Source organism: Phasianus colchicus, chromosome 6, assembly GCF_987193195.1.
Source record: "Phasianus colchicus chromosome 6, bPhaCol1.hap1.1, whole genome shotgun sequence".
Classification (NCBI taxonomy): Eukaryota; Metazoa; Chordata; class Aves; order Galliformes; family Phasianidae; genus Phasianus; species Phasianus colchicus.
The window spans coordinates 48701147-48713930 of NC_143441.1; the positions used below are offsets into that span (position 1 = coordinate 48701147).

The following is a 12784-nucleotide window of genomic DNA, read 5'->3' on the forward strand; positions in this document are numbered from 1 at the left end:
AACAGGTTGCCCAAGGAGGCTGTGGATGCCCCATCCCTGCAGGCATTCAAGGCCAGGCTGGATGTGGCTCTGGGCAGCCTGGTTGGTGACCCTACACATATTAGGGGGTTGGAACTAGATGAGCACTGTGTCCTTTTCAACCCAGGCCATTCTATGTTTATGCAAAATATGAGGGTTTTTTGCAGTAGGAGCAATCAGATTGAGGAAATCACACCGAGGCCCTTATCCATACTAAATGACTGTTCAGCAGATATCAATAATAACATTGCTATGGGATAACTGCAGAAAGAGAGCTTCAAGGCTCACAGCAAAAGATTTTTACCATGGTGCAAATTTGGTTGAGTTACCTGCTCCTGTGAGTCCACTCCAAGTCTCCTTGTGAGATGCAAACAGAAGAACAAAAGATGTCGATAGTTCACATGCAACCTGCTAACATGTTTTCTTTCATACTGGATTCAGTGTAATCTGGCAGGGCTGGGCTCCCTCCCATGGCTGATGCATGGATGACAGAGCTGCCAATCATTTCCTCTGTGCACAGGAATTAATTAGGCCAGCTACTTTTGTTAGAGCTCCAGAAGCATGTCACAAGCCCCCACCCCCCTTTTTAACCTGTAGCACAGTTCTTTCTGTAAGCACTGTGCAAGTAACTGAGCTGCTCCCTGCCCATACCCACCTGACTGTGGATCAATAACCCATTGACAAGCAACAGTTGTGGTCAGGTTGGTCTTTTGCCTTGTCCATGGGGCTGCTGGTTTGAGTTTGACTCAACATTCAGCTGCAGGAATCCTGATCACTGTCAGCTGTCAGCCAGCCACGTTTACAGCAGGGTACAAATCTTTCTTCTCTGTGCTCCATTGACAGCACAGAGGACATCCTAGGGAAGCCTGATTTCCCCCTGATCCCCTTCACAGTGCAACTTATAAGTGCTAGTGGGCTGTCCTGGCTCACTGTGATGCAGGAATTTCTGTAGCACAGCTGGAAGAATTCTATAGTAGCTGCATTGGTGAGTGCATTGGATACACACATTGCTCACACAGCCTTTTGTCTGTTTGCTGATTTCTCTTGAAAATATGCAATTTTGTGTAAATTAAGGCAGTTTCTAAACCAGGAAGAGGTTCAAAGACGGTCAGGATGTGCAGCTGAAATACAGTCAGTATCACCTTCACTCACCAAAGTGAGGGAGTAAGAAGTAGCTGTAATTACTTGGCCATAACATCTTACTGTTTACAGCTGTGGGCAGCAGCTTGGTTCAGTTGTTCCTCACCCCAGCTGCATTTGCAGCTTGTCAGGCTTCTTTTCAGTCCTCCAAAATGGAGGAACTTAATTGCTGCTGATGTGGGAAGGGAGAGAAAAAAGGGCAAATCAAGGTAAAGAAGCCAAAAAATGGTCCCAATTCCCTAATGCTGATGGAAAAAAAACAAACAAACAAACAAACAAACAAACAAACACTTAAGAGAGACAGCCACTAAACTAGATTCCTAAGTGTTTGGTTTATGTTTCCAGTTCCTGGATGACTTCTTTCGGATTTAGTTTGTTTCACTGTAAAATTGAAATAATGCTAACTCTCTTTTTTTTGTAAAATGCTAGACAGGAGCTGAGGAAATATTATTAGGAAGTGAAATTGCAGCCTCACCCACTTGTACAGCTGTATGTACAAGGGGGAGCATGCAGGCAAGGAAATCCATGGGTTACTATGTCCCAAAGTCAATGCTGCTATCTCATTAAAGCCCAGACTGTTTGTGGATCAGTCCCAGGATCTGCCACCAGCTTGTTAAGAAGAATTAGCCCATGGAAAGCTACTCAAAAGCTTAAAATTGAGGGGTGTTCTGCAGTAGTGATGTTTGCTTTAGGGAAATCAAAGATTTTGCCCAAATATTCCTTTGGAAAAAAGGGCCACACCAGACATATTCAAAATTGTCATTTAAGAGGATGTTTTCTACCCAAGTGTGGGGCTTGCCAACTCAGCTGCACCACACAGGGAATGTACCTTCCCTTCCTGTATGAAGGAACAGGGGCTCAGCTGGACCCCTGAGGGGCAACCACTGCCTTGGGAATCCTGCATCTTTTGATTCTCAGTAGAAGACATCTCTGTATAGGATTTCATGGCAGCTGCTTCCAAATTAATTAATTCATTCATTAATTAATTACCCTTCTGTCCCAAATTCTCCATTGTAGGGATACATCCTTCTTCTACCCCTAGCCAGAGGCTTCAGCTTATCTGTTCTCCGTGTTGTTTGCCAGACCTTCACCTCAGATTCCACTGCTTCTAATTGGAATCTAATTCTAATCAGACTGCATGCCATGCAGAGAGATGGATGGAGTCCACACGCTGTCATAGGCACCTGCATTTAACCAGATGGGGTAATGGAGCAATCCAGCACAAGACCAATGCCACAAGGCAATGCAGACAGACCTTCACCCATCAGTGATGCTAATGCTAGAATATGGAGGAGATGAATGCAAGGAAAAGTCGGTCTGAAGAGCCACATCAATAACCAGATGCATTGGAATAGTTTTCACAACCTCAGGGATGCATATAAAGCTGATAAATAAGCCCTAATCCTTTCAGCAAACAGGAAAAGATTCAAAAAATAGAGCTCAAGGAAAGAAGCTCTTTTGTCATTTCTCATCCTGAGTGCAGTGAAGCTGTGGCACTCTTTGATGTAAGACCTTAGACATAGCCTAAGATTGTATGGATTGCACGGTGACTGGAGAAATATTATTAAAATAAATCCATTGAACATTATAGAATATGAAGACTGAATTTCTATCTCAAAAGTCCTTGAACTGCGGATTCTTGGAAGCTGGGAAAGTATTCTGGGAAGTATCTTGCCTGACTTGCTCAGTTTTCTCTGGGCTGCTGTCAGGATAAAGGCTATGGAGCTAGATGAGGCCTTTCGTCAGAGTCTCTGTGGTTGTTCTTACACCAAGGTCCAGTGCTGCATGGAACAAGGCATAGACTCATAGAATGGTTGGAAAGGACTTTAGTGATCATTAAGTTCCAACCCCTTCCTTGGGCTAATTGCCCCCCACCAGCTCAGGCTGCCCCTAGACTTGAGCACCTCCATGGACGGGGCACCCACAGCTCTCTGGGCAGCCTGTTCCAGGCCTCATGCCCCTCTCAATGAAAAATTTCCCCCTATCTAATCTATATTTCCCTTATTTTTGTTTAAAGCCACCCCTCCTAGTCCTATCACTATTAGACTGTGTAAAAAGCCAGTCTCCATCCTGTTTAGAAGTTCCCTTTATGTACTGGAAGGCCACAATAAGGTCTCCCCAGACCCTTCTCTTCTCCAAGCTAACCAAGCCCAGCTCCCTCCACCTGTCTTCATAGCAGAGGTTCTCCAACCCTCTGAGCATCTTTGTGGCCTCCCCTGAACCCACTCCAGCATCTCTACATCCTTCTTGTGCTTGGGCCCCAGGCCTGGACACGGCGCTGTCAGAAGGGCAGCGTGATGTGTAGGTGATCAAGGTTAGACCTAAAATCAGGGAGCACAGGTCCGAGTGAGTCCTGCCTTTGATGTTGTCAGACTCTGAATATGCATTTGTACTGGATGCAGAGCCCTCCACTTAGCAGCTTCAAACCACTTTTTGAGCTCAGTGAAAATAGACATGCCAGCCCTGCCAGCAACCAGGGACCGGAGTTCTGTTTCATTCTTCAACCTCCTGATGGGCAACTGACCAGATGTGGACGCTCTTAGCTCACTGCTGCCCTTTTCCACACACAGGACAATATGCCTCCTGGCAGCTTGCTCCCTGTTCTCCAAGGAGCCAGGAGAGGGCTGGCCACAGACAAAAGAGATTCTGAACATACAGGACCCACATCACCGTTTGGTTGTGGAAGAAACCTTGCTATTTTTATCTTCTAGCAATGTCACTCAATTATTTCCCTTGCCTCTTCGTGGAAAGCCACAACACCAACGCAGCCCAATGAAGTAATTACATCATGCACCATGTCTTCCAGCTTCCCCTTCTTCACAACCGGGATGCTGGAAACGCAGAAGTCTGAATTAGGTTTGATTTTACTGTTACGTGTATATAGAGGAGCCCTGAGTCTTGGCCTACAAGTAGCCATACACTTGTTCTCTATGGAGCAGCCTGTAGAGGCAGGCAGGATTTGGCCAGCCTACATTTTTTTAGGAAACATTAAACACAGTTTGTAAGCCACTGAGGCAGAATTTGTGTTGCTCACATTTCTGCCACCCCGGAAGCCTTAAAAAGGACAACCAGGCAGAAAGCCAAGCTGTTACCTAAAAGTCAGTCTGTCAGATCTGTTCAGCCTCACACATACAGGCTGAGATTCCAGAACTGATTGTCTTTCCATCTTTCATGGGCAGTGGTGGTTTGTAGGCAGACCTCGCTTCACTTTCATGTGGGATCGTTCGGAGGAATTCTTTCCTTGTGTTAGTAACAGAGTCAACAAAACTTCTTTCCTACCTTATAGCCCCACAGACTGCCCAGCTGTGTTCTCAGGACGACAGACCAAAAGAGTGTCCATGGTGAGAAGGTTGGCCTGAGGTGAGTGCAGAGCCCTGCTAGAATCCTGATACGTGACTGCCCCTTTCCCTGTCACACACACACACAAACTACTGTGTAATCTAACTGAGATTTGTGCTGGAGAAGTGTAAACCGTGACTAAAATCTTTCTTGAAAGTTCCAACCTTAATGATTCTATGATTCCCAACACTGATGGCAACAAACAAAGTGAAAACGCTTGCCTCATCCTATAGTTTCCATCATTTGATGTTGGATACCAGTGCTCACACATCCCTTACTCAGTCTGGATTACTCACTGAACTGTCCCTTGGGGTCTTTTTTGCATTCAAGTGCTCTTATAATAAGAGGAAATGTAAAAAGAAATACCCCGCATGGCTCCCTGGCGGAGGTCTCCATCCATATCCTCCCCTTATCTAAGCCTTTCAGGGGTGGGAAGAGGATGGAGAAGGGGCTAACATGATGATGGGAGATCCAGGTTTATGAGGACAAATTGCTTCATTGCATATCTGAATTGCTGGGTGAGAGCTTCAAATGGAGCCATCGTGGCTCTTAAATGCTCACTGGATTGTGATTCCCCAACCCCACGCAGCCCTAGAGAGTGCTGGTGTTATTTCTACCTCCTCCAGTCCTGCAGGTCCCCTGCATGCAATATACATTCACTGGCTGTGGGAAATGATGCTGATTTCCCATGTGACCCACATGACACATAATCTCCTGATCCCCTTTCTGTGCAACAAGAGCTCCTTTTCCTGGCTCAGCAGACTGCAGCCCTCTATAAGAACTGGTGACTCATCGCCGAGGCCTCATATTTGGTGAAAGAAAAGTCGAGCCAAAACTTTGGCTTGTACCCAAGGAAAACACTTGTTAGCTCACAATGCATATGCTATAGAGGTAACCATCTCCCCTCATTATATCAGAAACGAAGGGATTTTATGAATCCAGTTTACCAGCTTTCCCTGTTTGCCTTCATTTGGACAAGGACAAGCAGTGCAGTTGGCTTCGCTTCTGTTTGCAGTCAGGTTTACCCCACAGTATCGTAGATGACATTAAGCTGGGCCAAGTCTGGCAATAATGACATCCTCTTGTAGCTTACTCATAACTGTCAGACAGCCACCCACCTGCACTGCAGCTTAGAAAGTCTCATTCAGCGTGCGTGCAAGAAAAGGGGTTGAAAAGGGCTGATTTCCCATTGGCAAAGAAGGCTGCTTTCCACTCACCAGAAACCACTGCAGTGGGAATAAATAGAAGAGAGAAGATCTGAAACCCCTGAGATGCCAAAGGGGAAACAAAAGTGGGTTTAACATCAGTGAGTCTCTGCCAGCTTCCTGTCTCTACAAAGGATCCAAGGTGTACAACATTGCAGTAATTCACTCTGCATGAGCAGCAAGAATACCTGAACATTCTGCACGTATGGAGCTGCATTGTACAATCCCAGGCAGTAAGAGTGGAAGGAAAAGCAGAGACATCAGGGACAAATAGTTCACTCAGAGCCCAAACCCAGACCTTCTTACTCCCTATACTGTACCCCTTCTGTCCCATCACTGCAGATCACTTTTATTTCCTTTGCATGCATCCTGTTGCACATTCAAATCAATGCTGATTGCTTTCAGTGTGGAGTTTACCCTTATAATAAAGGCTTATGCTTTTTACTCACAAAATTGCTCCTTCGTTATTCTGCATGTTCATCTTCTCAGCCCCTGCTTCTGTGAGACCTTATGAAGTCATGCTCTGAAAATGTGTGTAACGGAGGCGTTTAGGAAAAGCAGCAGCAAGGAGCACTTTGTTCCAAAATTAGAAACCAGGAGGCCTGGCATTGTGAGCTGTGGGCTCTGGAGTCTCCTTGTCTGGATTTTCCATTCAGATGAACACAGTCAATGAGAACAAAAGCTTTATTTATTTTTTTTCCACTGACACCTGTCTCTTTACTCCAAGATGATGTTCCAGCTTTCCATTCTCCCTTTGAGCAGCCCAGAACCTCTGCCAACAGACTGTTGCAATACCACCACTCTTCATGCCAGTATGGAGAACAGGCTTTTCACAGTCATTTTTGTTCTTTTCAGTATCTTCCAAGAAACAGTTTCCTTCCTGGAGCCCTGAAGTTGTCAGTTAATTCAGGGGATGTGGGAGGAGATCTGTGAACTTTGATGCAGATCTGCAGGGGATTTGCAATAAAAGAATTGCATAGCCAGGGCCTGTCCAGAGCTAGAGGGAACTTAGGGAGCAGGCTAGCCAATGGCCAGCTATTGCTTCTTGCAGTGTGAACAGCCATGCAATCCCTTTGTTTCTCAGACAGCCTTGTGGGATACCAGGTCTTGGACAGCCCCCAATTCCAGGTCTATAATCATTTCGCTGTATTCCTCCCCTTGTTGCTTTAAGTATCCTTTCTCATTCATTAAAGAAGTTTATCAACTCTTGTTTATTCTGGAGGCGAATGTTATGGGCAGAAATGTCTGTTGTACCATCTTGGATAACAGAGCAGTAGAATTACACCTCATCATTCCTGCAGTGAGGTTTCCTTTTATGGCTTATGCAGGATAAATCTGTCAGAAAGCCAGCCAGTTTTGTGACAGGAGCTGGAGATGATCCAAGCTTCCTCCTCCTCTCCTCTCCTCTCCTCTCCTCTCCTCTCCTCTCCTCTCCTCTCCTCTCCTCTCCTCTCCTCTCCTCTCCTCTCCTCTCCTCTCCTCTCCTCTCCTCTCCTCTCCTCTCCTCTCCTCTCCTCTCCTCTCCTCTCCTCTCCTCTCCTCTCCTCTCCTCTCCTCTCCTCTCCTCTCCTCTCCTCTCCTCTCCTTCCAATAACAACATACAAATGCCAACATTTATGCCTTCCTAGACAGAACCAGGCTGCAATGAAGCACTGAGACAAGAGAAAGCAGAAGTCTCTTTTGGTAGTGACGGCCTCCTGTTGAACAGAACAGCACTGGAAATAGTGCATACAGCAGTAGCACTTGTGCTCTGAGTAGCACTGCAAACAGTAATGTGGACGTTGACCATTGAACATTGGCTGTGTGCTCTTTCAAGAAGTTTTGATTATGTTAAATGCTGATGCTTGATCTTCCTCCAGGGCCAGAAAGCTTTCATCCCCGGGACAAATGCCTTCAGCATTGCTGTGTTATTGCATCACTGATTTCAGTCGCTGACATGTCATCCATTGATGTCCATGTTCATTCATTCATTCATGATGCATAGCACCGTCTTCATTCAGATGGTGTTTCAAGCAGCTAAAACAACAAAACGGGCTGGGATAATTTCCTCTCTCATTTTGGAAACAGGTCCCAACTGTTGCTTCTTTTAAGTCTCCGTGAGAAGGCTGCTTTTGCATTTAATTTTGTCACGCATGAAAAGTCTGACATCATTATTTGATGTTTTACTGAGTCTCCCCTGAGCCCTTTGCAGAATCCTTAATCATGTCATCATTAACTGTTTTCATAAAAGCAGAAAACCTCCGTGATCAACATACAGTGAGGCTCTGCTCAAAGATAGATTGTAGTGACTCTGTTACCCATCCTGCTGTGTCCAGGCATATGCTCTGAAGTCTCTTTGGGCATGACAAGTATAATCTTATTTTCTTGGATTTCAGTAGCATGCTAAATCCTGTCCACAGCATTAAACACCTTTTTTTTTTCTCATGCATATCTGTTATTCCACCTAGATCTACCTTTCAGCTTATCAAACCTCTGATTAACAGCAACTAGCTGCTCTTTATGCCAGTACCTGCTATTGCAGAGGCACTGCTTTGATGTTTTCACTGCAGGAGATCTATCACTCTCATCTTTGGTGAAAATAGGAGGATGGAGCCCCTCTCAATGAGCAGTTCACTGCCACACCTCCTACTGGCGTCACTTGCCGCGCCTTTCAGTTTGGAGGGGTTTTGCCAACAGGCTCTGTGTGGGGACAATCTGCCTTTGGTGCTGCTACGATCATTTCTGTAGGAAAGCATACAGGCTGGTTGCTCTTTGTAGGCCAGCTGGTGATCACCGTTCATTAAATCTGTCATTTCCTCTTCTGCCTTTCAGTGGTATTTCCTCCATCAGGAATCTAATGACTCTCCTTGAGTTCTGCTCCACCTACAGTTACTGGACCTGCCTGAGGTTTGCCAACTGGCTTAAATACCATTTACCGTCAGCTACTGCTTATGGCTGCCATAAGGGTTTACAATACACTCTCATAGGAGGAATACTCCTAAAATACAAAAGAGACATCTACCCGGGTAAAGGACCAGACATGCACATTTGCAATTAAAGAGCTTAATGTCTTCTAAGCATAATCAAATCCTTGGTTAATGTAATCCAACATGGCACTGCTGGAACTAACCAAAGACTTGTTCCAACCCTCAGGTGGTAGAAAACTCAGTTCAAAAGGCTTTCAAAGCAAAAAAGAATTTGTGGTTTTGTGGTCACAGTTAGGCTTAGGGAACGTCATGTCCTTGTTGTGTTCTGATTCAGACTTCCTTCTGGATTATTAAAATGGGTCATTTCGACTCCATGTTTCAATTCCTTCTGCTGTAAAGTGGATGTAACATCACTTCTACATCACTCAGTGCATTCTGAGTGTTGCCTACCTTTGTATTACAGACCCATCTTTAATGATGCTAATAGAAGCACAGGGACTGGAGCACCTCCCCTACAAAGACAGTCTGAGGGAGCTGGGTTTGTTCAGCCTGGAGAAAAGAAAACTGCGGTGTGACCTCATTGCAGTATTTCAATACCTAAAACAGGAGGGGAATCAACTCTTTGAAAGGGTAGATAACAGCAGGACAAGGGGAAATGGTTTTAAATTGAGAGAGGGAAGATTTAGGCTGGATGTCAGGGAGAAGTTCTTTACTATGAGAGTGGTGAGGTGCTGGATCAGCTGCCCAGAGAGGCTGTGGATGCCCCATCCCTGGAGGTGTTCAAGGCCAGGTTGGATGGGGCCCTGGGCAGCCTGGTCTAGCATTAAATATTGAGGTTGGTGGCCCTGCATGTGGCATGGGGTTGGAGCTTCATGATCCTTGAGGTCCCTTCCAACCCTGACCATTCTGATTCTGCAATATTCTGGACAATAACATTTAAGGAAGGGTACAATCAGATGCTTTAATATCCAGATCCAAGCATTACTGTCTGTTGGATTAAATCAGTAGACATGAGGCCATTTCTGCCATGCAGGCTGTGATGCAAGGACAAGTAGCCTAGGTAGGTCCCAAGGCTTACCCAGCTCATCTGCAGTAGATCTGAGCACTTTCTGGGCCAGAGGAAGATGCTACACTTCTGCCATGGAGGAATAGCTGTGCTATGCAGCATTTTCTTCTTCACATGTCACTGGATAGAAATTGCTGTGCATTATGTTTTAAGGAAGAGGTAGTTCACTATTTCTGGGAATCACGCAAACATTCCTGCTAGGCAATCATCACTGGGAGGAAATGTCTCCATTAGCCCCCTTGTATTCGCTTCACATCTATGGGAATTTTCTCTTGGAGATGAATCCTATGCTCATCATAGTCCTGCAGTCACCTCCTCCTTCCCCTGCAAAGAGACAGATTCTTTGCTGGAGATGAGGAAAAAACAATGTTGGCCAAGGGTATGAAGCATCTGCCTGCTGGCTTAGTACAGGGAGCGTGGTCCTGGTCCTGCAGGTGATGCTGGCATCGTGGTTCAGCTGAGGAGAATGGTAAATGAATGGAATCCAAAAAAAGAGTCAAGAAGAATGTCTTTGCTTTCTCCACTCCTCCCCAAATAATACTTAGTGTGGCCTCCACCAAATTATACCTAAAATAGCTTGTGCCTGTTGCTAGTTAGCTACTAAGGTTGGATCTACAAGCAGCATTAACTTGCTCCTATTGTACTATTGCAGTTGGACTGTTGCCATCCTCCCCCCATGGGTTTTCTACAGATCTATATTTCAAAGTTATGGCACTTGCAAAACTCTGCTGTGTGAGTTCAGACAAGCTAAAAAAAAAATTAGTCATGTTTCCTCTATTCCTGCTGCTTTACTAGGCTTCCTATTTGCAATCAAATTATTTTTAATTTTGACCGTGGTCCCATTGTTTGCCAGGAAGATAATCATCTTATCTCGCTGCCGGGATATTTCTCTCTTTTCTCATGTAGTTTCAGATGGATTAAATAAATACCCCTTACACAAAGCACACCAAGTTGGGCGAAAGGGCATTTCATAATCACTGGTTGATGTGAAATTTAGGAAATGTCTCCTTTTTGGACAAAGTAAAAAATTGGAAGGACGTAGACATGCTTTAAGGGCAGCTGTGTTGTTTTTGTGTGTTAGCAATATGCACACAGTTAACTGTCATCAATCTCAGAACCTTTATGGAAACACGTGGGTCAGCTTAGAAGCTAGTGGGTGAAACTGACTTTGCCCACAGTGCTGACCAAGGACCACAGATGACAATTACCCAAGATTTTGGTAAGGGAAAGGCCAAAAAATGTCTGAGTAGCCCTGTGGGACCATTCTGCTCCTTCTTTGTTGGTGAAACCTTTTTCTCTCCATGCAGGGTACTGAGGACCCCCACCATGGCATCCATCTGATAGGAAGGCTTTCCACAGCATCATCCAGGGACACTCTCATCCCCCTTCATGAGTCTGGAGGTCACACCAGAGAGAGTTAGATGGCAGCAGCCAGTTCACTGCATTGTGGCTCCTGTTTTTGAGCTATTCCAAGGGAAGGATAGATGCCCAGCAAGGCAACATGGACAGCTTGCAAGCTGAGAGCCAATCCAACACAAGGATCAGGCACCTCTCAGATATTTCCAGTTTCTCCAGTAGCCCCATCCGTGGAGGAACTGGGCTGTTAACACACAAACAACAACCACGCAATGGAAAGCTGCATGGACCGCTCGTAACCCAACTGTTCTGTTCTGTGTTTTATAACCTTCACTCACATACCCTTTCCTAGTGCTGGATGCTGAGTGGTTTACCTCCAGCTTCCTAATTATCGAAGTACTGCTGCTGCTATTTTACTGCAGATGAGGAAATGAGGACATATGGCTTGTGTGATAAGAGATTTATGCGAGCTGTCTGTACAGCAGTGCTGCAACTTTCTATACAAGCCCATTTATAAAACAAAACGTGTAAACAGTCGGGTTTTGATTGTTTCTGTGATTTCTTCCCCCTCGTGACAGATGTAAAGGAAAAACTGTAGGTTTCCACTTGATGCATGCAGATAAGTTTATGGCTAATGGGATGGATCCCAACTGCAGTAAATCAGTCTCCACTTCCCCTGATCTCTGTCAGCTACAATCCAGCTCCGTATGGGCAGATGGGAAGAAATACAAAGAAATTCAGGCTCAATGGCTGCTCGTACTTTATTCACCAATATGCTTGAAGGGTTCTTGCTTGGAGCTTCTTTTGTCAAGAATACAGTAAGAAGTGCAAAATACTGTTTGAATTGGCAGCTAGAATCCCGTGATTATAATAGGTGGCTTTGACTACACCCCTGTAGATGGGTTGGTTACCTTTAAGATCGGGAGATTGAAATAAGAAACTTTCTGGGAAGTTGAGATGGAAATGCAGGATGCCCCCATTGATTTTTGGCTTTCCTGCAGTTTGAACCACAAATGCCACATGAATGATATTCCTTGTGCTCCTTTCCACAATCTTCAGGCACCAGATGAGTCCGTAATGTATTCTGGGATAGTTCTGACCTTACCTGAGAAAGACTAAAATGTGTCTGTCTGCAGGCAGGCAGTATAACTCATCAAGGCTTTCAGCCCCACATCTCTCACCAGCATCACCTGGCAAATACAGGTTGGAGGACACGAGTTTCAAGGTCCATACATACATTAAAAAGCATCACTCACTGATAAATGCTTGCCTAATAGCTGAAAGCAGATCCTCTTCACTTTCACTTTGTAATTTTTGGAGATGTTTATCCCTTTGTTTGGGCAGAGTAGGTGAGTCATGGAACAAAGACAGTGTGGAATGTTGCACTCAGCCATGAAAGCACATGCGAAAACTACTAGGAAAAAAAAATCATCCGTACAACTTCATGTTGCTGTAGTCACACCCAGTTGGATGAATGAAGCATTAAAACCTGTGCCTTCTGGCTGATTGTCACTGCTGGCCACTGCATGCTGCTGTTACACTCAGCCTTCAGGGTCTGGTTTTCTTAACATCATGTTTCTTATCATTATTCGGGGCTAGGCTGGCTGGGGCCCTGGACAACCTTTATCTAGTGGAAGGAGTCCCTGTCCACAGCAGGAGTTGGAACTGGATGGGCTTTCTGATTTGCAAACTCTCTTCTTTTGGTAGATAGACAAATGCAGCGCTGAAGCTTATGGTCACAGTGAGGGCAGGGG

At 45.2% G+C, this 12784-nt stretch overlaps 1 long non-coding RNA gene across 1 annotated transcript; it reads left to right on the top strand.

Annotated features, from left to right (window-relative positions):
* Window positions 1-61: 61 nt before the first annotated feature.
* LOC149917605 (uncharacterized) lies at window positions 62-12537 on the top strand. The gene is made up of 3 exons (XR_016467921.1): window positions 62-1003; window positions 2176-4518; window positions 10982-12537. It is a non-coding gene; the product is annotated as an uncharacterized LOC149917605 (long non-coding RNA).
* Window positions 12538-12784: the final 247 nt, after the last annotated feature.